The sequence below is a fragment of the Lycium barbarum genome, chromosome 5, assembly GCF_019175385.1.
Source record: "Lycium barbarum isolate Lr01 chromosome 5, ASM1917538v2, whole genome shotgun sequence".
Lineage (NCBI taxonomy): Eukaryota > Viridiplantae > Streptophyta > Magnoliopsida > Solanales > Solanaceae > Lycium > Lycium barbarum.
In genome coordinates, this window is record NC_083341.1 from 135,659,585 (window position 1) to 135,685,543 (window position 25,959).

Genomic DNA, 25,959 nt, shown 5'->3' on the forward strand with positions numbered 1-25,959 from the left:
CTAAGCATTTTATCAAACACTTGGTGGGCATGAAGCTCCACGACCTTCATTAATGGTGATTTCTTCACCCAATTCTCATTCTATTACTTCTAGCTGATTCTACAATCTCAATTAGATATAATTGACATCATTCTTCATCACCCATATGAATACAACAATCCCAAGTCAACAATCCAAAAACCCTAGCATAGTTCATATAATTCTCTTTATCAAACCCATTTACTATTCTCCCAAGAACTTATCAACACTTTAATCATCATGAAACATCATAAAACTTACCTTGGTTATTGTAGGAATAAGCCTTGAGTTGAAATACTTCACTTGAACAAAACCCTAGTTCCACCTTCCATGGAATTTCTTGACTTGAATGGATTTGATGTGTTTCTCACACTTAGTTTTGTGGATTGATGAAGTGGGTCTTTAGTTTCACTTGGATTCTTGCATATGAAGTGTTTGGATGGCTCTAGAGAACCTTTGAGTCGTGTAGGAGAAATGGGAATGAAAAAAAATGGGTTTGGGTCTCTTATTAACATCTTAAAATCTGACCCATCGGGCAATTCTACGCCCATTTTTATGTTCCGTATAATGGTTTTACGGACCGTATAACTCACCGTAAAACCATTCCAGTGATTTGGACATTCTGTGCTCATTTTACGGTGTGTTTTACGTCCCGTATAATGGTTTTACGGACCGTATAACTTACCGTAAAACCATTCCAGTGATTTGGACATTCTGGGCTCATTTTACGGTGGTCTGAGTCAATTTTACGGACCGTATAATTGTTTTACGGACCGTAAAATTGAACCGTAAAACTGACCAACAAAATATCATTCTCTGTGACCATTTGACGGACCGTACAAATGTTTTACGGACCGTCAAATGGTCCGTCAAAATTCTTCTGCTCGGACAGTCTGTCGTATAATAGGAATAACTCTTTGCACAGATGTCCGTTTGAGGCCCATAATATACCGTTGGAAAGATATTTCAAAGGGCTACAACTTTCATCAAGGAAGTTTTCCTAAATTTCAAATTAATAATGGGGTTATAGTCGTTGGAAGTAAGACCATCTATAAACTCACTTGCAAACATGCCCCGTAGAGTGGTTTCCAACTTTGTTTTGCCCAAAGACTCTTCTCATGTCTTGATTGGGTTTCAAACACCATTTATACACTACGAAAATTGGGTTCATTATACCCCCATCTTATAAGACAAATCTTAACCCGAATGCACGAGGTGTTACAATATCTCCCCCTTGGGATCATTCTTCCTCGAATGATGAGTCTTGGTTAAGGATATGGCTGGACATAACTTGAATATATGAACGTGAAGAAACATGACATGGAACATGGAAATTTGGCATGACATAGTTTCAAGAAAACATCCGTGCCCAAACATGAGACATGAATAGCGAATACCTGAACTCGAACGTGAAGCGTGAGGCATGAATACATAAGGGACATTATAACTCTTCTCCGAAATGTCATTAAGCCATCATTAATTCGATACTCGTAATTCTTGCCCGACATACAACATATACCTTGCTTTCCTTAACAACTTTCGTCTCCTACCTCAAATGTCTTTGAAATCTCATTTAGAATCATTAAATATTACTTCTTACTCGTCAACATGTCGTATACGTCATACCCTTCGTGGGTGTATTCGTGGTATGCTAACGGGAAAATTTCCAAGGTGTAACATACTCCCCCTCTGTTGGAACATTCGTCCTCAAATGTTAATATTCGGGATTCTACAAAAATTTCGCCAGAGTTTCCCCTGTAATATGGCACTACCAACCTGTCACAACAGCCCATAATATCATTGCCTCACAGGGCTACATCACAATAGCACTACAAATTGGCCAAACACGACCAAAAACATGAAAAGAAAGCTTACATACCTCAAAATCTTGGGCTTCATCATAAATCTCTTCTGCGGGCTGAAACAAGTATGGTACATGGATTTCATATCCTCCTCGGCTTCCCATGTGGCTTCCTTAACTTTCTAACTCCTCCACAGGACTTTCACTGAGGCTACTTACTTAGTTCTCAACTTGCGAACTTGACGATCAAGAATGGCAACGGGGATTTCCTCATAGGTGAGGCCATCCTTATCTATTAGAGTATTAGCAAGAACAACCAACGATGGGTCTCCTACACACTTCCTCAACATGGATACATGAAACACTGGGTGTACAGCGGCCAAATCTTGTGGCAACTCAAGTTCATAAGCTAATAGTCCGATCTTTCGTAGAATTTTGTAAGGTCCAATATATCTGGGGCTGAGTTTTCCTTTCTTTCCAAATCTCATGACACCCTTCATGGGTGAGACTTTAAGGAACACCCAATCATCTATTGAAAATTTTAAGTCCCTTCGCCTCACATCTGTGTAAGACTTCTGGTGACTCTGGACCGTTTTCAAACGCTCCTGTATTAACTTAACTTTCTCCATAACTTGGTAAACCAAATTTGATCTTAACAACTCTGCTTCACCAACTTCGAATCAACCAATTGGTGATCTACACCTTTGCTCAAAAGGGTTTCAAACAGTGTTATCCCAATACTAGCATGGTAGTTATTTTTTGTAAGTAAGATCAATAAGAGGCATGTGGTCATCCCAATTACCATTGAAATCAAGGACCCATGGTTACTGAACTGAATGAATACATGACTACTAAACTGCTGAGATACTAAATTGAATGTCTATTGAACTGACTGAAGACTGGCTGACTGAATACTGAGCTAACTGAATACTGGATTAGCTGAATACTGAGCTGGCATGAATACGTGAGTACTGGACTGATATCTGAGTACTAAGCTGACATAAATATCTGAATATTGAACTAACATGAATATCGTAACATGAGATCTGAATAGCGTATCTGTCTGACCATTTGTCTGAGGATGAAAAGTTGTACTAAGGTTCACCTCCGTACCCAATCCTTTCTGAAAGGATTTTAAGAAGTTCGCTGTGAACTGAGCACCAAAATCTAAAATAATGGACACTAGGGTCCCATATAATCCGGAAATTTCATTAACATTTGACTTGGCATAATCTTCTTGTTCAATCTGTGGTCTTAACTGGCAAGAAGTGCGCTGACTTCGTAAGTCTGTCCACAATCACCCAAATTAAATCATGCCTCCTAGGTGAACGAGGTAGACCTGATACAAATCCCATACTGATCATTTCCCATTTCCAGACAGGAATATCAACATTCTGAGCCAAGCCACCAGGCCTCTGGTGTTCGGCTTTCGCCTGCTGACAAGTCGGGCACTTAGCTACAAAATCTGCCACATCTTTCTTCATATTGTTCCACCAGTAAATCCCATTGATATCATGATACATCTTAGTGGAACCTAGGTAAATGAAATACCTAGAGTTGTGAGCTTCTAACATGATTCGCTCTCTAAGCCCATAAACATCTGGAACGCATAATCTGCCTCGATATCTCAAGGTACCATTATCTCCCTCCTGTTCAAAAGCTAAGGCTTTCTATTCGTGAAGCCCCTCTTTCATCTGCAGCAAGTAGGAATCACCAAACTGCTTCTCTCTAACTTCAATGACCAAGCAGGAATGCCATGTTCTGGGCAATAACTCCACCCACTTCGGAGATTGAAAGTCGAATTCCTAGCTTGGAGAAGTAGTGAAATTCTTTCACCTTAGTTCTCTTGTCTGCCTAAATCATGAGTTGTACTTCCCATACTTGATTTTTTTTTTTGAGATACTTCCTAAAATACTCATAGTACGGTTGTACGCTTAGTCGTTTACGAGCACCTTAGAGATTAGAGTCTTGTGCAATGGCACTAACCTTATAACACATAACTGGGCATGATCTCATAGCTTTTCTGTGATCGCCTAATCGATAGTAATTGAACTTGACACGATTCGTTCAACGATCATTCTACTCACTTCGGGTTTCCTCTAAGATGAGCCATATTCCTTATGGAGACTATCTCATTATGCCAACTTAACTTAACTGAGGTTCTTCATATCTCATACTAACCCTTCGGGTCTCTAATTATCTCACTGGACTTACTGGCGATTTATGCATCTCCCCCTTAGACTAAGGTTAACATCTTATACTTACAAATTATTCCCTTTTGATGGGATCAAATTAGCATTCCTTATCTTCTGTAATTCCTTTGTACTCTACAACACTGACGACTCTTTCGGCTTAGCTGGTTTCTTCTTCCACTAATCACTCTTCTCTGAACTTAACTTAAGCCCTTGGTTTCTAACACACATTCGGATGTATCCGAACTGTCACCCACTCAAGGTGTTCATCTGAATAGGAAATCAAATTATATTTCTCAAGGTCAGCCGTACTCGTAACTTAGTCAAATCTTATCATTACTGTTGACATGGATTTTCCAGACATATTACGAACTTATATCTTATTCTCCTTCTATTTCTAGGAAAAATTTGGCAGAGTTTCCTCTGTATTTCTTACTATCCCAAAACCTGCACGCAGAAAATACCAACAATGCCTCACAAGGCCAACATATATACATATATCATATCATATCGTAGCCGCACAGGGCTCCCAATTTCGACAACAGTATAAAAATGATGAACTTACCACATATGTCCAACTCAAACTGTACCTGTTGTTGACACCCAATTTTGTCCCGTCTCTCTGCCAAAATACCTATTTTTAAGCTTCTAATATTTTTGGAAAAAAATAAAAAAATATATATTATGTTTACTATAATTATTAGCCTCTTATCAATACCGCCATTGTATCATTCTATCAATTATTATTATTTACCGTATTTTATTATTATTATTATTATTATTATTCACAATTTTTATCATTTTGGCATTTTACCAGCTTACGCGCACGCATCGCATTTATCTTTGCATAATTAAATAAAAAGTATTTATTTTAGTGCGGATTTTCGAAGAAAAAATAATATATATTATTACACGGCTATCATAACACCATATGATCTTATTACCCGAGTCTAATAATCACACATTTTTTGGTATTAAGTAATATTTTGTCACCCTCGGTATATTCATTAATTAAATGGGTCTTTTTTAAAAAAAAGCCAAACTATTTCTTGCACTCGGTCCGCATTTTGACTTACCGGACTCCAAATTAAAGCCCGATTGACTCTTGGTAATTTTAGGACTAGTCCGTATCCCTTGTCTCAATTTTTTAGAATAATCCATGTTTAATTTACTAGTCCGTTCTTTTAATACCCAGTCTAAAATTTGACCCGGTCCACAAATGGACCGGGTCCAATTCATTTTTCGGCTGAATAAGGAAACCCTTTTAGGGTTTCCCCATCACTTTCCTCCATACCACCGCCGCAACTCCCTTTCTCTCCCTTTCCCTTTCTCCCTCTTCCACCTCATCGCCGTCTCCACCATCCTCTCCTCCTCGTCGCCACCCGTCCTCACCGCTGCTCCACCTCCTTCACGCCTCCACCTCCTCCACCACTCAGCCTTGTCCCCCACTCTGCTCCTTCATCGTCATCGTCGCCTCACATCTCTGCTCCCCACGTTACTCTCCACTTCATCACCGACACCTCTGACACACCCCACGCCGCACCATACCTGTCTCCACCATCATCATCCCCACTCGCGTCTGACACCCCACTCCCTTCGCTCCATCTCACGCTTCTGACACCCCACCTTCTCCTGTCCCCCCACGCTTCTGCCACTCCATTTCGCCCTGCTCCCACGCTCATCTCTCTTCTAGGTAAAAACGAAAACCCTAACAAATCAGCTATAAATGGTCATTTCTGTTGACTGAAAGAGGGGTTTTTTTTTTTGGAGAATATCACGAAATCCCCCCAAGAATTAAAGTTTTCCAGTTGCCTTAAAGGAGAAGAACAACCTTCTTTTTGCTCTAAAAACATTTCTCGAGGTTCAGTTGAGATACCAAATCATTTTTTTTATTTTTGGCCCTTGTTACCGTTGCGGGTCTGAGTGGATTCAAGCTTAGATTTCATAGTAATCGAGTGTAGATCGGAGATTTAAAACTCAGTTCGCTGCACTCGAGGAAGGTAAACAATCCCCTTTATGTTTGTATGTTAATGTAAGTCCATTTCAGTTTGGCATGATAGTTTGTTGTTAGACCATCATTTTTGTTCAACTCTATTCACTCGTTATCTATTTGTTCGATGTAACATGAGAGTGGAATTAGTTTGATCGTTAGTATATTAAACCTGTTGTTGAGGTAAAATTCATAGTTTCTATTCGTCTGAAATGATGTTTGGATACTTATGTGTGAGTCAATCATGTTAGATGTTTTCAGTTGTATATTGCCGCGTAAATCTGGATGATTAGCTTGGTGTGGTATTCGATCTTGTTTAAGTATTGATGTTAGATTAGGCATGATTAGTAGCTAAATCTGCGACTGATTTCTGTTGGCCCCAGATTATGTTAATGAAGAATACCTCTATAAGGGTGTGTAATGTAATTCAGTAATGATATAGTAGTATGGAAGGCTGAGATTGTGACATAGAGAAAAGCATATCCAGTTTGGTATTATGATAAGAATGATGACTTACGTTTAAGACATATGGTTGCTGATTTTATTTCCACCTTGAAAAGGGCCCAATTAGTTAGTTGTTAGTTACAATATTGAGCCTGACCATGCAGTGAAATCTAATCCTAGGCATTGTTTAAAAGATAAGGTGGTTTAAGGGTTGGTTTAGATGAATATGAATAGACCTCCTACAAGGTGTGTTTGTACTCCTAATTTGAAATCACATCTTCTTACTAATTAGTCATGAACTACCCTCTCTTATGAAATAAAATCTCTTATCCTTAACCTGAGATTAAATATCCCTAAAGACTTTGCTTCAGTCACTCTAATTTAGTTCATTATATGTTTGGTGTAAGTTTCTTTTTTTACCTGTTCAACTTTAAAAGTTGTTTGTCCTAAACTGGGTAATTTAGTTTAATATGCTAAAAGTTTATGGAACCCAGTTTAAATCTACTTTGTTTTTCGACCTGCTTAGTTATGATCCATATACTGTCCTGTTAGAATTGATTAAGTTAGATGATATATGGTAATTGGAAAGATTTGTAGTCTTTGCTTAAAACTGGAAAGAGGAAAGGTTTTTCAAAAAGAATACTGTTTGCTTGGAAAGAATGGCAAGAACACTTACTTGGGCTGTGCATAAGCTACTTAAGCCTGTTTGAAGGTCTTGTATGAATAAATCCACATGATCTATGCAAAATGCCATAGCTGTTGATCTTCTCTATTGTATTATGCTATGTCTTGAAGCTGGTTTACCTTATGTTTATGTGCCCTTACACTTTTCCATATACACTTAATTCGATATTGTGAGGAATTGTGCTACTTCCAAGAGTCTTCATTTGGTTTGATATAGAAACTGTTCTAAGTTTGTTTAGACTGAATGATGAGTCTTGATCCCTTAATAAACATTCATTATTTGTTTTCTTATGCTAATCTGAAGATATATCTAGATGAAAGTTTAATCTTAAATGACCCTAATTTGCCAAGGATGTGCTAGTGAACTTGTTTGAAATATGTGCTGGCCTGTAATACATTAGTATTGGTCATAGCTGTTTAGTTTACATAGGTGTTTGTTTGAGCAGGCAATATTGTTGGCTTGCTGTTGCTGTTGCGTTCGGGCTTGTTCCACTTTATCTCTTAACTGATCAGTCCACTAAGTATAGAAATACATTTGAAACATGTTCGAGTTTTTTTATAGTGTGCTTATTTATCTAGTTGTTAAGCCCTTTTCTTTTCTCTTTGTCTCCATTTCATGTTTAGATATACATAGCATATACACACCCGCTGATCTACTTTGAGTTCCATTTTGTATGTTTGACCTCATTACTCGATTAGATACTAATTCCTTCTCTTCTTTTCATTTTTTGCATGACCCTCGCACACGAGTCCGAGGAACTTATCTCCTTTTGCATTCGGTGTTGGGCCAAGGCCCAACGAAATACTATCCCCCTCTGTCCAGTTTCTGATCATAGTAAAGAAGACAAAAAATATTGAGCCGTGGTCTCTGCGACAACAACAGATTTGCGGCATTTTCTTTTAATGGGCTGAGCCCATTTTAAATTATTGATTCCTCACTTATTTTGTGCTTATTAATTTGTATTATGCCACTAACTCTTTGTTTATTTTATTTTGTTAACCTAGATAAATCCTAATGAATTAATAGGTTTAGTTTAGTAAGGGATAGCTAGTTAAGGAAAGCTAACAATCAATTCCATAAGTTCATTCTCTTCTTTTTATGTTAAAACTGTTTATAATGTCTAATATTATTTTATTTGGAACAATTAATTTGCAAAATAACATGATTATATACTTAAGATAAAGAATCATATTTTATCCTTACTATTTTAAAATTTCAAATGTCATTAATACACAAAATATGAATCCGAGTATATTTTATAAACATTTTTAAAATTTACTCAATTATATATATATTTTTACTGAAATTGGCTAAACAAAGCGGATAAAGAAAGAGAAATAAAACTCCCTTCTTTTGTATCCTATTTACAAAGATAAGTTTATCACCATATTCATATGACGTAATCTTATTCAAAGATCCAAATTTGATAAGTCTCTTTTTTTGAAAGTTATCACGTTATATGCAAACTATTACATTTTATACAAATCTTATGTAACATTTTATGTAAAAGTTTAGCCACATTTATAAATCTTCTTTAAATGACATTTTTATCTTAACAATGCTTATAAGTTTTATTTCATGCAAATTATCACATTTCCTATAAATTTTATTAAATATTATTTTTTATTTAAGGCTTCGTCGATAATTTCAAGTTTCATTTAATTTTTAGAATCTTCTCTTACGCACATTATTATATTTTCTACAAGTATTATTTCAAATAATATCATTAGTATTTTCATTTAAAGTCTTAGCGGTATTTATAAGTCCTATTTAAAAAATGGAATTTCAAGTTTTCTTTCATATTAAATTTTTGTAAATCTTATTTTCACTAATATTATTTTCCTTTTAAAATTTTAGAAACATTTGTGAATCATTTTAAAATTTAAACATTATATTTCAATATAATTAATTAACCTAAGTTTGGCCGGATAACCGTAGTTAACGGATTCTAAAGGATGCCTAACACCTTCCCTTTAGGATAATATAGAGCCCTTACCTAGAATCACACTGGTTAGCAGACCGTTAACGGAGGTTTAGTTTTAACTTTACCTTAGTTAATATTTAGGTGTCCTAATTCACCATTAAATTAATTAGGTGGCGACTCCTTGAAACAAATAAACAGGAATCACCAATACGTCATACTCCCTAAATCAACCCGGTTAAAACGGGGTGTGACAGCTTGGCGACTCCGCTGGGGACTTTAGGCTCTAACCATAACAACTTAGGTTAATAACTAATTTGTGGACATTTTGTTTGTTTTGCTTTGTTTTCCTTATATTGTTGCTTTATATACTTCTAAATGTTTGTATTTCATTCCTTATGTGCATTTTTTCTATGTAATATGTACATTACTGCTTTCCTTAAATTGACATTCCGTTCATATTTCTTCCACTTCTGGAAACTCACACTATCACACGTACACGCGAGGTGTGTTTTGCGCACCCGCAAATTTCTTTCGTAGAATCCAAATTTTAGGAGAGTTGGCGTATGCGCGGGGTGCCCGAGTAACGGGGACCGCGTAGCCTTCTCACTCGAGCAGTCCGCTTGGGAACCTTGCGTCTAGTAAACCCATTCTTAGTCTACTTAGGGTAGAGCGAAGCCAAAACCTTGTAAGAACATGCATCATTTTAAACCTAGGAGGCTTAATACCCTTGGTGTATTAAGTTCATTAGTCAACCTTACCAAATGTCCAAAAGAGTCTATGACTCAAAGTGACACTACTCACTATCTATGTGCATTATTTGAAGGACAAATATGCGAAATATGTAGACCTAGTACTCTATAGATAAGTATTTCAAGAAAAACTGACCTTTTGTTGCAGGTTGACGTGGAGCATCTAAAATTAATGCCGGAGGTTGAAGACAATTAAAAGAAATTAGTGGAGATAAAGCGTTAGATATCCTAGATCAACTTTAAATTGTATTATTAAACTGGCATGTAATAAATTTTATTTTCTTGTAAATTAGTTGTAAGAAGAGTTATGGAATGATACATAAAAAACATGTTTGTCCTTCAATGTTCGTTAGGCCTACCTCTGGCATAAAGAGGTCCCTTGCATTATAGAACGCGATGTATTATGTGCAATAATGTGTTTATATGCAATAATATGTCCTTACCGTATACTGACTCATTTTCTTTTTTTCTTTTTCTTGTTTTATCTTTTTTCTTTTTAAAATTTATTTTTCAAAATAAAAGGTTGACTTGTGCTAAAGGGGAACTGGCGGAGCATCCATATTTCACACGGTCTAGAGCCAAGAAATCAGACTCTGACTCATCACTAATCATCTGGTTAACTAAAAAGACTCGTTCTAAAATGGATCAAAGTTTGATCAATGCAACCACTTCATCTGAGCCATCTCTTAGTTTGCCGATCACGAGTGATCCCACATCTTCTAATCAACCAGAAACACATTTGGAGATCATTGCTCGTTTGGAGCGACGAGTTGCTGAATTAAGTCACATGGTACTTCACAACCGGTCATTTTCTCAAACGCCACCACATATGACTCCATCTCATGGGGTTCGTCAGACTTTGCCTATGCCACCTCCATTCCCAAATTTGGACGAATTTAACCAAGCAAATTATTTTAGCACCTCCCAGCCGGTTCGTTCCGAACCCCTCACTCAAAATGCTCCCCTTTTATTTACAGCCACCTCTTCAAAAGCTCAGTTCATACCGCCAACACATGATGTTACCAATACGCATCAAGTTCCACCCATATATACTTACACCACAGCTCCACCCATGACACAAATCCAGGGACAATGTCGCACAGATGTTGATCATTATGTCGAAGTTGAAAATGAGGCACGGTCAATTAATGATGAAATGATAAATAGAAAGCTCAAAAGTTTGGAGGATGCCATGAGAAGTTTGCGTGGACTTGGTAGTAACCAAAGCGTGAGATATGAAGAATTATGTGCATTTCCTGAGGTAGAATTGCCACCAGGTTACAAGATTCCAAAATTTGAGAAGTTTGATGGGTCGGGGAACCCTTTCTTCCATTTGAAGGTCTATTGTGAAAAGTTGATTGGTGTGGGGAAGAATGAAGGGATAAGAGTCAAACTATTCAATCAGAGTTTGAGTGGAAAAGCCTTGGAGTGGTATTCTAAGCAAGATACAACCAAATGGCGTACTTGGGATGATTTGGCAAATGCTTTTGTGGATCACTACAAGTTTCATGTTGAGATCGCTCCTGACAGAATCTCAATTACAAAGTTGAAGAAGAAGTTCACCGAATCATTTCGAGAATATGCTATACGGTGGAGGGAAGAAGCATCTAGAGTACACCCACCCATGGAGGAGACAGAAATGGTTACTTTCTTCATTCAAGCACTAGAACCGGAATACTATGAACGTTTGGTGACAATGAGTGGAAAAACTTTTGCAGAAGTGATCAAAGCTGGGGACATGATCGAAGATGGCATTAAGACAGGGAGAATAACAAGTCTTGCGGCTTTGCAGTCTACTAGTAGGGCTATACAAACAGGTACTCTCGGAAACGGAAAGAAAAAAGAAAAGGAAGCAGCCTCAGTAATGGCTTTGGGAAACACCTCGTACCACCATCAACGACCCCCGCGATACCAGCCTAACGCTCACCACTCACAATATTTCCAATATTCTCCACATCCCTACGACCAAACTTTGTCATCTTACCAACCTCAATCACCACAAATATCCTACCCTGTTTACAACACACAACCAGCATATCGAGCTCCACAACCACCAACATATCCAGCTCCACCATCACAAACTCATCATCCAAACAATGCATCCGCACCTCGCCCAAATAAACCGTTCCGCAATTTCACACCATTGGGAGAACCACTGAGCGTTGTTTTCGAAAGACTGCAAGCTTCAGGCTTAGTATATCCCGTGGAAGGTAGAATTCCAGATCCATTACCCAGAAGCTTTGATCCCACTAAAACATGTGCATATCATTCGGGGATAAAAGGCCATTCCACTGATCGTTGTTACGCATTGAAGCATAAGGTTGAGGATCTTATTGAAGCAAAACAGATCACGGTCAAACCACCAACACCAAATGTGGTTAACAATCCACTCCCGACCCATGATGGGGCCACGATAAATATGATTGGAATAGATGAAAATGTTGACGACCCAGCCGAATTTATAGTGCCTGTGGACCGTGTGGAGGATCATGATTTTGTAGCCGTTGCTTCTCCGGCTGTAGTGATAAGGGGTTGTGTGCCTGTCGAGATATTAGGAGCTTCATCAACGCCTGTGGAAGTAGTTCAAGCACCAAATCAGTTACCAGTGCTCGATACAAAAGCCGTACCATGGAATTATCAACAAACTGTGATGGAATGTCGAGGAAAGGACACGATCACTGACAAGGTTAAGACATCAGGAATGACAAGGTCTGGAAGATGCTATTCTCCAGAAGAGCTAGTTAGATTGGGGCAAGTTAAGGAAGCCAATATACCTCCCAAAAGGGTCGTGACTGAAACCGAAGCAGAAGAATTTTTGAGGAAGATCAAGGCTAGTGAGTACTCAGTTGTGGATCAGTTGAAAAAGACCAATGCTCAAATTCCTATTCTCTCTTTGCTTTTGAGTTCAGATATGCACAGGAATGCATTGTTGAAGATTTTGAATGAAGCATATGTTCCAAGCGAAACAACTAGTGAGGCGTTAGCTGGGATGATTGAGCGCGTACTTGACAGCCATCGAATCAGCTTCGATAATGAAGAACTGCCGCCAGAAGGATGTATGCATAACAAAGCACTCTATATAACTGTCAAGTGTCGTAACATGTTTGTGGCTAAAGTATTGATTGATGGGGGTTCTGGACTTAACATCTGTCCATTAGCAAGTCTGAAGAAGATCGGATATAATGTTAGTGAGCTCAAGACCAGTGATATGAATATTCGAGCATTTGATGGGGCTCAAAGGCGCCCTATTGGGGAAATAGAGTTGAAAGTGTTGATTGGCCCTGTTGAATTCATTATGGACTTTCAAGTACTTGATATTTCCACGTCATACAATATGCTGTTAGGTAGGCCGTGGATTCATCTGGCTGGGGCTGTACCATCTACTTTGCACCAAACTGTCAAATTCGAGTGGGATCAACAACAAATATGTATACATGGAGAAGGAGACACGTCTTTCTATATAGAGCAATCCACCCCATTCATCGAGGCAGAAGGAGGGTTCGACGGAGCAGCTTACCACGCTTGGGAGGTTGTGAATGTCACTAAGGAGAGTGAAGTATGTCAAACTCAAGAGTTCAAAAGATCATGTGCCGCAATTATGGTTGCGAAAGAAATGCTGAGAAATGGGTACCAACCTGGATTCGGGTTAGGTAAGACATTAAATGGGCGGGTCGAGCCAGTCGTTCTACCTACGCAACAGTTTACGTTCGGTTTGGGATATGATCCAACTGAGGAAGAAGTGAAGAAAGCACAAAAAAATAAAATGAAGGAGATTGCATTGCCAAAACCTATTCCTACCATTGATCAAACTTTCTCAAAACCTTCAGATCTGATTGTTGAAGTTTCCTATGATGATATCGTGGAGGGAGTCAAGAACCTGTTCGTGGAAGATGAAGATGATCATGCTGTGATAATCAAAGACTTTGCTGAAATATTGACTTTATAGGCTGTTGAGCCAGGACCTGAGTTGCAGAATTGGACTTCTATCTTAGCCCCGGTTCGTCGGGAGTTTCAGTTTTTAAGTTTAAATTTCCTTTTGTAGTAGGCCGGAGGCATCAACTAGAACATTTTAGTTCCTTTTGTCATGTTGCCTCTATGTTTTGTTACGGCCTTTTTAAATTAAGATTTCTGTCATTTTGTTTGCAACGAACTACGTTTGGCCTGACTTCCTGTTGGATACGTAGGCAGCCCACATCGGGTTCGGCCACTCTTTTCAAATCATTTCAGTATCTTTGTTTGTGGTTGGAACTACGTTTGGCCTGACTTCCTGTTGGATACGTAGGCAGCCCACATCGGGTTCGGCCACTTTTTCAAAATATTTCAGTGTTTTGTTGTATGGGTGGAACTACGTGTGGCCTGATTTCCTTTTGGGATACGTAGGCAACCCGAGGCGGGTTCGGCCCTTCTATCTTGAAATTTTTATCTTCGGTTTGGCCAAACATTTTTGGTTCGTATAAAATACATAAAGATTTTTAACAAGATTTTGGTCTTCCCACCATTTAAATTCATCTGTCTTAGTATCTTGAAACTGGGACAAAGTTTTGAAGTCGGTCAAATCACTTTCAAAACTTTCATTATAAGTTTTTACTTTTCAATTGTACAGAATCAAGCATCTCTAGGACTGAAACTGGGACAAATTTTTAGAAGTAGCATAAAAGTGGTCTTAAATAAAAGTCCATTCATATTTCTAAAAATGTGAGTAAATTCAAAAATCGAGTCTTCTTAATCATGTTACATATTAGAGCCACTAAGTATTTCCGTTCAAAGTCATCTAAATCTCATTACTTTTATTTTCAAAATACATTTTTTTTGTTATATATAACTGAAACTCCCCGGCAAAGCAAGATATGTGGTGAGACATCGAAGAACGTGGACGCGACCGAGACAAAAGTCAATTCAAGGGCCAAGTTCCCCGACATGCACAAGTCAACCAATTTTCTTTTAAACTCACAATTTTCTTTGTTGAGACAGGTCCAATTAACATGAACACGGTGCATGTATTAAATTATGGGCGTGATCAAAAAGTTAACTTTCTTCAAAATGCAAATACTCTTCAGCGTGGATGCAAAGGTAGCTCATGCCGAACGGTGGACGTCGTTTCACTCATCACGAAATTTCAATTGCAACAGTGGACACATGTTCATCTTCTCAACCAAGGGCTGTAAGTAGTAATTCTTTTAGACCCAGCTATTGATTCTTGTCACTAACAGTTGTTTTAGCTCGTAACATTCATCGATGGATCGAATACATATAATCATGGACACTGACCTTGATCACCTGTTATCGGTTACAATCCCTCAATTTCGACATCATTTCATACATATTCAAATCATTATCAAATTCTTTTAAAATGAGGTATTTTAATAAGATAGCAAGATCTAAATATTGCATCGTATATCAAATTGTGGGGTTAATTATAGATTTAACCCCCGTCACAATGGGACATCGAGTAAGATGTGGATATCTTTTTACAATATTATCTCTAAAGTGGACGTGGATTTACATTTATATTGTGGATACGAGTATGGGAGTGGGAGTAGAATTATATTACAAAAATATACATATAATTGTAGAAAGTGGATACAGATTTATGTTTCGAAAGTAAAAGTGAATTTATTTTTGCGCCGTATAATGCAGACGTGAAAGTAGATGTAAATTTACTGTTGTACCGTATAATACGGACGTCAAAGTCGACGTGGATTTATATTTTGTACCGTGAAATGCGGACGTAGATTTATATTTTGAACTATGAAAGTGGACTTGGATTTATTTTTCTGCATCCTGAAAGTGGATGTGGATTTACATTTTGCACCATGGGAAGTGGACATGATATAGGCACCCACCTTAAAATGCGGGTATTTCAAAATTCAAATTAGGCACCCACCTTAGAATGCGGGTATGTCAATTTTCAATTTAGGCACCCACCTTAGAATGCGGGTATTTCAATGTTCAATTCAGGCACCCACCTTAGAATGCGGGTATGTCAATGTTCAATTCAGGCACCCACCTTAGAATGCGGGTAAGTCAATTTTCAATTTAGGCACCCACCTTAGAATGCGGGTATGTCAATTTCAATCTAGGCACCCACCTTAGAATGCGGGTATGTCAATTTCAATCCAGGCACCCTCCTTAGAATGCGGGTATTTCAATTTCAATCCAGGCACCCACCTTAGAATGCGGGTATTTCAATGTTCAATTCAGGCACCCACCTTAGAATGCGGGTATTTCAATGTTCAAATTAGGCACCCACCTTAGAATGCGGGTATGCCAATTTTCAATTCAGGCACCCACCTTAGAATGCGGGTATTTCAATGTTCAAATTAGGCGCCCACCTTAGAATGCGGGTATGTCAATTTCAATCCAGGCACCCACCTTAGAATGCGGGTATGTCAATTTCAATCCAGGCACCCACCTTAGAATGCGGGTATTTCAATGTTCAATTCAGGCACCCACCTTAGAATGCGGGTATTCCAATGTTCAGTTCAGGCACCCACCTCCGAATGCGGGTATCTTATATTTCAAGTTCAGGCACCCACCTCCGAATGCGGGTATCTTATATTTCAGTTCAGGCACCCACCTCCGAATGCGGGTATCTTATATTTCAAGTTCAGGCACCCACCTCCGAATGCGGGTATCTTATATTTCAGTTCAGGCACCCACCTCCGAATGCGGGTATCTTATATTTCAAGTTCAGGCACCCACCTCCGAATGCGGGTATCTTATATTTCAAGTTCAGGCGCCCACCTCCGAATGCGGGTATCTTATATTTCAAGTTCAGGCACCCACCTCCGAATGCGGGTATCTTATATTTCAAGTTCAGGCACCCACCTCCGAATGCGGGTATCTTATATTTCAGTTCAGGCGCCCACCTCCGAATGCGGGTATATTATATTTCAAGTTCAGGCACCCACCTCCGAATGCGGGTATCTTATATTTCAAGTTCAGGCACCCACCTCCGAATGCGGGAATTTTATATTTCAGTTCAGGCGCCCACCTCCGAATGCGGGTATCTTATATTTCAGTTCAGGCACCCACCTCCGAATGCGGGTATTTTATATTCAAGTTCAGGCACCCACCTCCGAATGCGGGAATCTTATATTTCAGTTCCGGCATCCACCTCCGAATGTGGATTCAACTTTCGAAGCAGGGGTTGCAAGTGTAACTTCTCCAACCCTGCCTTATTTACATATATTTCTTTATTGCTAACACTTGTTTTTAGCTGATGGCTTTTGACAATATCAAAGTTGGCATCACACATCAAATCGTGGAACTATTTCTTCAGCAGCGAACTGGGGCAATTTGTCGGGAAGGATAATCAGACTTCCCGACACGGGTCAAAGATCTACCTCGAACACTCGTCTCTAATCACAAGTATTCTTTTGCAATTCAATCTTCAGAATTCGCAAGTTTCTATCACAATACCCAGTGTTATCATAATTCAGCACTGAGACAATATTTTGCAAGTTTCGCGCCAATTGGGGTTCAAGTGTCGTAGTTGTCCCAGAACTACACTCGACCTGATTCTCGTATAGCCCTAGATATGTAGGCAACTCAGAGACCGGAGTTCGGTCATGACCCTCTATAATTTCCTTTAGCCGGGACAAAATAGGCTACCGAGTCAACGTCTTTGCCCGACAACTCTTTTCATCGTTACCGGGCAAAGAGGGACAAGTTGTTGACACCCAATTTTGTCCCGTCTCTCTGCCAAAATACCTATTTTTAAGCTTCTAATATTTTTGGAAAAAAATAAAAAAATATATATTATGTTTACTATAATTATTAGCCTCTTATCAATACCGCCATTGTATCATTCTATCAATTATTATTATTTACCGTATTTTATTATTATTATTATTATTATTCACAATTTTTATCATTTTGGCATTTTACCAGCTTACGCGCACGCATCGCATTTATCTTTGCATAATTAAATAAAAAGTATTTATTTTAGTGCGGATTTTCGAAGAAAAAATAATATATATTATTACACGGCTATCATAACACCATATGATCTTATTACCCGAGTCTAATAATCACACATTTTTTGGTATTAAGTAATATTTTGTCACCCTCGGTATATTCATTAATTAAATGGGTCTTTTTTAAAAAAAAGCCAAACTATTTCTTGCACTCGGTCCGCATTTTGACTTACCGGACTCCAAATTAAAGCCCGATTGACTCTTGGTAATTTTAGGACTAGTCCGTATCCCTTGTCTCAATTTTTTAGAATAATCCATGTTTAATTTACTAGTCCGTTCTTTTAATACCCAGTCTAAAATTTGACCCGGTCCACAAATGGACCGGGTCCAATTCATTTTTCGGCTGAATAAGGAAACCCTTTTAGGGTTTCCCCATCACTTTCCTCCATACCACCGCCGCAACTCCCTTTCTCTCCCTTTCCCTTTCTCCCTCTTCCACCTCATCGCCGTCTCCACCATCCTCTCCTCCTCGTCGCCACCCGTCCTCACCGCTGCTCCACCTCCTTCACGCCTCCACCTCCTCCACCACTCAGCCTTGTCCCCCACTCTGCTCCTTCATCGTCATCGTCGCCTCACATCTCTGCTCCCCACGTTACTCTCCACTTCATCACCGACACCTCTGACACACCCCACGCCGCACCATACCTGTCTCCACCATCATCATCCCCACTCGCGTCTGACACCCCACTCCCTTCGCTCCATCTCACGCTTCTGACACCCCACCTTCTCCTGTCCCCCCACGCTTCTGCCACTCCATTTCGCCCTGCTCCCACGCTCATCTCTCTTCTAGGTAAAAACGAAAACCCTAACAAATCAGCTATAAATGGTCATTTCTGTTGACTGAAAGAGGGGTTTTTTTTTTTGGAGAATATCACGAAATCCCCCCAAGAATTAAAGTTTTCCAGTTGCCTTAAAGGAGAAGAACAACCTTCTTTTTGCTCTAAAAACATTTCTCGAGGTTCAGTTGAGATACCAAATCATTTTTTTTATTTTTGGCCCTTGTTACCGTTGCGGGTCTGAGTGGATTCAAGCTTAGATTTCATAGTAATCGAGTGTAGATCGGAGATTTAAAACTCAGTTCGCTGCACTCGAGGAAGGTAAACAATCCCCTTTATGTTTGTATGTTAATGTAAGTCCATTTCAGTTTGGCATGATAGTTTGTTGTTAGACCATCATTTTTGTTCAACTCTATTCACTCGTTATCTATTTGTTCGATGTAACATGAGAGTGGAATTAGTTTGATCGTTAGTATATTAAACCTGTTGTTGAGGTAAAATTCATAGTTTCTATTCGTCTGAAATGATGTTTGGATACTTATGTGTGAGTCAATCATGTTAGATGTTTTCAGTTGTATATTGCCGCGTAAATCTGGATGATTAGCTTGGTGTGGTATTCGATCTTGTTTAAGTATTGATGTTAGATTAGGCATGATTAGTAGCTAAATCTGCGACTGATTTCTGTTGGCCCCAGATTATGTTAATGAAGAATACCTCTATAAGGGTGTGTAATGTAATTCAGTAATGATATAGTAGTATGGAAGGCTGAGATTGTGACATAGAGAAAAGCATATCCAGTTTGGTATTATGATAAGAATGATGACTTACGTTTAAGACATATGGTTGCTGATTTTATTTCCACCTTGAAAAGGGCCCAATTAGTTAGTTGTTAGTTACAATATTGAGCCTGACCATGCAGTGAAATCTAATCCTAGGCATTGTTTAAAAGATAAGGTGGTTTAAGGGTTGGTTTAGATGAATATGAATAGACCTCCTACAAGGTGTGTTTGTACTCCTAATTTGAAATCACATCTTCTTACTAATTAGTCATGAACTACCCTCTCTTATGAAATAAAATCTCTTATCCTTAACCTGAGATTAAATATCCCTAAAGACTTTGCTTCAGTCACTCTAATTTAGTTCATTATATGTTTGGTGTAAGTTTCTTTTTTTACCTGTTCAACTTTAAAAGTTGTTTGTCCTAAACTGGGTAATTTAGTTTAATATGCTAAAAGTTTATGGAACCCAGTTTAAATCTACTTTGTTTTTCGACCTGCTTAGTTATGATCCATATACTGTCCTGTTAGAATTGATTAAGTTAGATGATATATGGTAATTGGAAAGATTTGTAGTCTTTGCTTAAAACTGGAAAGAGGAAAGGTTTTTCAAAAAGAATACTGTTTGCTTGGAAAGAATGGCAAGAACACTTACTTGGGCTGTGCATAAGCTACTTAAGCCTGTTTGAAGGTCTTGTATGAATAAATCCACATGATCTATGCAAAATGCCATAGCTGTTGATCTTCTCTATTGTATTATGCTATGTCTTGAAGCTGGTTTACCTTATGTTTATGTGCCCTTACACTTTTCCATATACACTTAATTCGATATTGTGAGGAATTGTGCTACTTCCAAGAGTCTTCATTTGGTTTGATATAGAAACTGTTCTAAGTTTGTTTAGACTGAATGATGAGTCTTGATCCCTTAATAAACATTCATTATTTGTTTTCTTATGCTAATCTGAAGATATATCTAGATGAAAGTTTAATCTTAAATGACCCTAATTTGCCAAGGATGTGCTAGTGAACTTGTTTGAAATATGTGCTGGCCTGTAATACATTAGTATTGGTCATAGCTGTTTAGTTTACATAGGTGTTTGTTTGAGCAGGCAATATTGTTGGCTTGCTGTTGCTGTTGCGTTCGGGCTTGTTCCACTTTATCTCTTAACTGATCAGTCCACTAAGTATAGAAATACATTTGAAACATGTTCGAGTTTTTTTATAGTGTGCTTATTTATCTAGTTGTTAAGCCCTTTTCTTTTCTCTTTGTCTCCATTTCATGTTTAGATATACATAGCATATACACACCCGCTGATCTACTTTGAGTTCCATTTTGTATGTTTGACCTCATTACTCGATTAGATACTAATTCCTTCTCTTCTTTTCATTTTTTGCATGACCCTCGCACACGAGTCCGAGGAACTTATCTCCTTTTGCATTCGGTGTTGGGCCAAGGCCCAACGAAATACTATCCCCCTCTGTCCAGTTTCTGATCATAGTAAAGAAGACAAAAAATATTGAGCCGTGGTCTCTGCGACAACAACAGATTTGCGGCATTTTCTTTTAATGGGCTGAGCCCATTTTAAATTATTGATTCCTCACTTATTTTGTGCTTATTAATTTGTATTATGCCACTAACTCTTTGTTTATTTTATTTTGTTAACCTAGATAAATCCTAATGAATTAATAGGTTTAGTTTAGTAAGGGATAGCTAGTTAAGGAAAGCTAACAATCAATTCCATAAGTTCATTCTCTTCTTTTTATGTTAAAACTGTTTATAATGTCTAATATTATTTTATTTGGAACAATTAATTTGCAAAATAACATGATTATATACTTAAGATAAAGAATCATATTTTATCCTTACTATTTTAAAATTTCAAATGTCATTAATACACAAAATATGAATCCGAGTATATTTTATAAACATTTTTAAAATTTACTCAATTATATATATATTTTTACTGAAATTGGCTAAACAAAGCGGATAAAGAAAGAGAAATAAAACTCCCTTCTTTTGTATCCTATTTACAAAGATAAGTTTATCACCATATTCATATGACGTAATCTTATTCAAAGATCCAAATTTGATAAGTCTCTTTTTTTGAAAGTTATCACGTTATATGCAAACTATTACATTTTATACAAATCTTATGTAACATTTTATGTAAAAGTTTAGCCACATTTATAAATCTTCTTTAAATGACATTTTTATCTTAACAATGCTTATAAGTTTTATTTCATGCAAATTATCACATTTCCTATAAATTTTATTAAATATTATTTTTTATTTAAGGCTTCGTCGATAATTTCAAGTTTCATTTAATTTTTAGAATCTTCTCTTACGCACATTATTATATTTTCTACAAGTATTATTTCAAATAATATCATTAGTATTTTCATTTAAAGTCTTAGCGGTATTTATAAGTCCTATTTAAAAAATGGAATTTCAAGTTTTCTTTCATATTAAATTTTTGTAAATCTTATTTTCACTAATATTATTTTCCTTTTAAAATTTTAGAAACATTTGTGAATCATTTTAAAATTTAAACATTATATTTCAATATAATTAATTAACCTAAGTTTGGCCGGATAACCGTAGTTAACGGATTCTAAAGGATGCCTAACACCTTCCCTTTAGGATAATATAGAGCCCTTACCTAGAATCACACTGGTTAGCAGACCGTTAACGGAGGTTTAGTTTTAACTTTACCTTAGTTAATATTTAGGTGTCCTAATTCACCATTAAATTAATTAGGTGGCGACTCCTTGAAACAAATAAACAGGAATCACCAATACGTCATACTCCCTAAATCAACCCGGTTAAAACGGGGTGTGACACCTGTTACACTTTCCTGTTTATTTTCCCTTTCAATCTTTAACTGCAGACGGAGTGGGTCCTGATGACCTCCGGTAGAAAACTGTCTACCACCACTTCCTTGAGATCCTCCATGATTTACCTTTTTCCTGTTGACTTAGCTCCTTTACTAATTTCTCTGATATCCTCTCCCTGTTGTATTCCATTCTCCTTTCTCAAGAACATCCTTATCATTCAATATACCATTCATTCCACTACACCCCTTCTCGGGAAACTTACATTGTACTCCACTTTCAATAGCACTTGAGGTCTCATCCGTTACTAATAAGTACTGCACAATTGTACCCCCTATGGGTAAACATCCTTACTTGGACCTTGAATTTTCTGTTCATCTCCTGCGCATTCGAAACGTACGTAATTCGAGAGGAAGAGAAGTTTCTTATTGCTCTAAGCTTTATGGCACGATCTAGAGCAGATAGAAATGAGACAATCCTGAATGTCTTGGTGGTCAACTGTTTATATATGTGGCGCGCACACACATATAAAAGTGACCCCACTGGACACGGTTTCATAGACTCCCTAAGACACTTGAACCTGGGCTCTGATACCAAGCTTTGTCACGCCTCGAACCATGGCCTGGACGTAACACGGCACTCGGTGCCTGACTGCATGTGACCGAGCGAACCACATGGCTTGCTGAACTATCATGAGGCATACATGAGCGGAAATATAACGTGAATGCATGATGAGCCTTTATAAAACGTAGTAAGTCATAATACTTAATAAAAACACTTGTTTAAACATGAGTGCGGAAATAACATGAATGAGCCAAAAATGGCTATACGACTCCGAATGTCTGACATAACGTAACTGACTTATCTAGTCTATGAAACCTCTATCATGAGTCTGACTGGAAAACATACTTACTGGGACAAGGCCCCCAGCATACCTTAGATGCATAACTAAGCATAAAACAAAAGTTGACTAAACCCCGAATGAGATGGGGCTCACCAATAAGCTGATACGAATGTTGTCTTACTGAGCAGATGTGTCGTCCTGTATATCAGTACCTGCATCGTGAAATGCAGGCCCCCGGGCAATAAAAGGGGACGTCAGCACATTGAATGTACTGGTATGTAAAGCAACCGAAAGAAATAACATAGGACATGGAATAGCATGATAAGAACTGAAACTGAAACCCTGGACATGAACATGAGCATGAGTACATAAACATGAAATTGAAACTGAAACCGAGTACTGGAACTGAACATGAACATGAGTACTGTAAGCATGAGATAATCTGTAATAATCTGTAATAATCTGTAATACCGACATGAACCACCACGGGGAGAAACGTGGAGTCTGATCTCTGCCCGATCAGCTAAGCCATCTCGTACCTTGCCGGGGCACGAGACATGAACATGACATGAATGGATCCAAATTCCCTCAATGGGGAAAATATGAAGGAATCGTCCTAACTGGGCGGAGCGATCCTTATCCTACGTTGGCATACGTAGTTTCAGGCTATCTGAGCCTTCTCAGTATTAATACAACTCCCGAACATGAAAATAATATAGTTGGCTAAGAAGCCCATGACTTTCGTGAATTAACTTGTACTTGTCTTATAATCATGATTTCACGAAATAACTTGTAAACATGGTTTCATGAAATAGCTTGTAAACATGTTCTTGATTTATGAGTAATACAATAGTTCATAATCATATATTTGTAATTGACTTGAAAACGAGCTTGTAACTTGTAAAATAAAATCATACCGTTTCATATGAACATAATGAGAACACATGAGAAAGAATTCATGATTCATGGAGTAAGTTAGGATTCCTAATATCTGTAATGGAAGGTTAGGAATATAATAACGAACATAGATACAAAATTTATGTACATACATACGTAATTACGGGCTACCAATATGTTGGGTTTAATGCCCTAGGATTTGAACTTCATAGATTTTAAGAAACGGATTATGTGGAAGAACGTAGAGATTCCTACATGTGGATGGAAGCTCTACATACCTTAACTTCCTGCTTTTGAGCGTATCACAATGTCCTTCAATCCCTTCAACTTTAATCTATAGCAATACAGGTCATAGGGACTCTATATTAGCAACAATATCCATGCTTTGTTCATCTAAGCATTTTATCAAACACTTGGTGGGCATGAAGCTCCACGACCTTCATTAATGGTGATTTCTTCACCCAATTCCCATTCTATTACTTCTAGCTGATTCTACAATCTCAATTAGATGTAATTGACATCATTCTTCATCACCCATATGAATACAACAATCCCAAGTCAACAATCCAAAAACCCTAGCATAGTTCATATAATTCTCTTTATCAAACCCATTTACTATTCTCCCAAGAACTTATCAACACTTTAATCATCATGAAACATCATAAAACTTACCTTGGTTATTGTAGGAATAAGCCTTGAGTTGAAATACTTCACTTGAACAAAACCCTAGTTCCACCTTCCATGGAATTTCTTGACTTGAATGGATTTGATGTGTTTCTCACACTTAGTTTTGTGGATTGATGAAGTGGGTCTTTAGTTTCACTTGGATTCTTGCATATGAAGTGTTTGGATGGCTCTAGAGAACCCTTGAGTCGTGTAGGAGAAATGAGAATGAAAAAAAATGGGTTTGGGTCTCTTATTAACATCTTAAAATCAGCTCAACTGGTAAGAGGCGCTTCCCTCTGTGGAAGACAAAGGGCTTGAGGTCACGGGTTCGATACTCCCGTAGCGCTGCAGCGTGAAGAGGGATTAAATGGGGGCAAGTCCCTGTGCGATCCGTCTGTTGATCTAAGTCATACAATGTTGCAGTGTACATGCATGTCATGGAGGGCAACCTCATAGTCGTCTGGTCGCATCCATACTGTGGGATCCTTAAACACAAGACGCCTTTTTTGTGAGGACCCACACCCCTTGCGATGTGATGACCCCTGGGCCCTTGCGCCCCATGAACATACATGCATACATGACATGACATGAGAGTCGTCTCCTTTGGGAGAACAAAAGGGGGGAGGTCACGGGTTCGATACCAGCCGCTGCAGCGTATATCGAATTGTCTGTTGGCACCTGCCCATACAATACCTGAGTATGTCATGTCATGTCATGTATGCATGTATGTTCATGGGGCGCAAGGGCCCAGGGGTCATCACATCGCAAGGGGTGTGGGTCCTCACAAAGTGACCACCGATACTCTGTATAAGAAGCAAATGAAGCCACAATATCAGCTTCTTTTTGAGTTGGTCAACAAGGTGGTATTGCCCAGAGCTGAAAAAAGGTGTATTGCATCTAAGAGTGATATGTTCCTCATGGAGGTCTTGGATGAAGGACACTTAGTCAGTCTACCCTCTATCATGATTGAGCATATGATGAAAGTCGTAAACACAAAAGATGGAAAACATGGTCTACCTTATGGTTTTCTCCTGACAAAATTTTTTGATCACTTCAAAGTTGTTACTGGGAAAGCTACTAAAGGAATGAGGAAACAGATGTTCTCGTTGAGCATATTAGAGGAATGTGGCATTGTGCAAAAGAAAGGGGGAATAGGAAGCACCTCGACTATTTCAAGTCTCATTAAGGCAAATAAGAAAATGTTAGCTGACATAGAGAGGTTACAGGTTAAAAATGCCTTGTTACAAGCAGAAAAATGCTAAGTTAAAGACTAGAGGACCCGGTCCTAGAGAGACACAGACGGCAGAGGTTGCTAAGTTAAAAGGTGAAAATGAAAATCTGTAGCAGAAAGTTGGACGACTTCAGGAGTAGATCTTGGAAAATCAC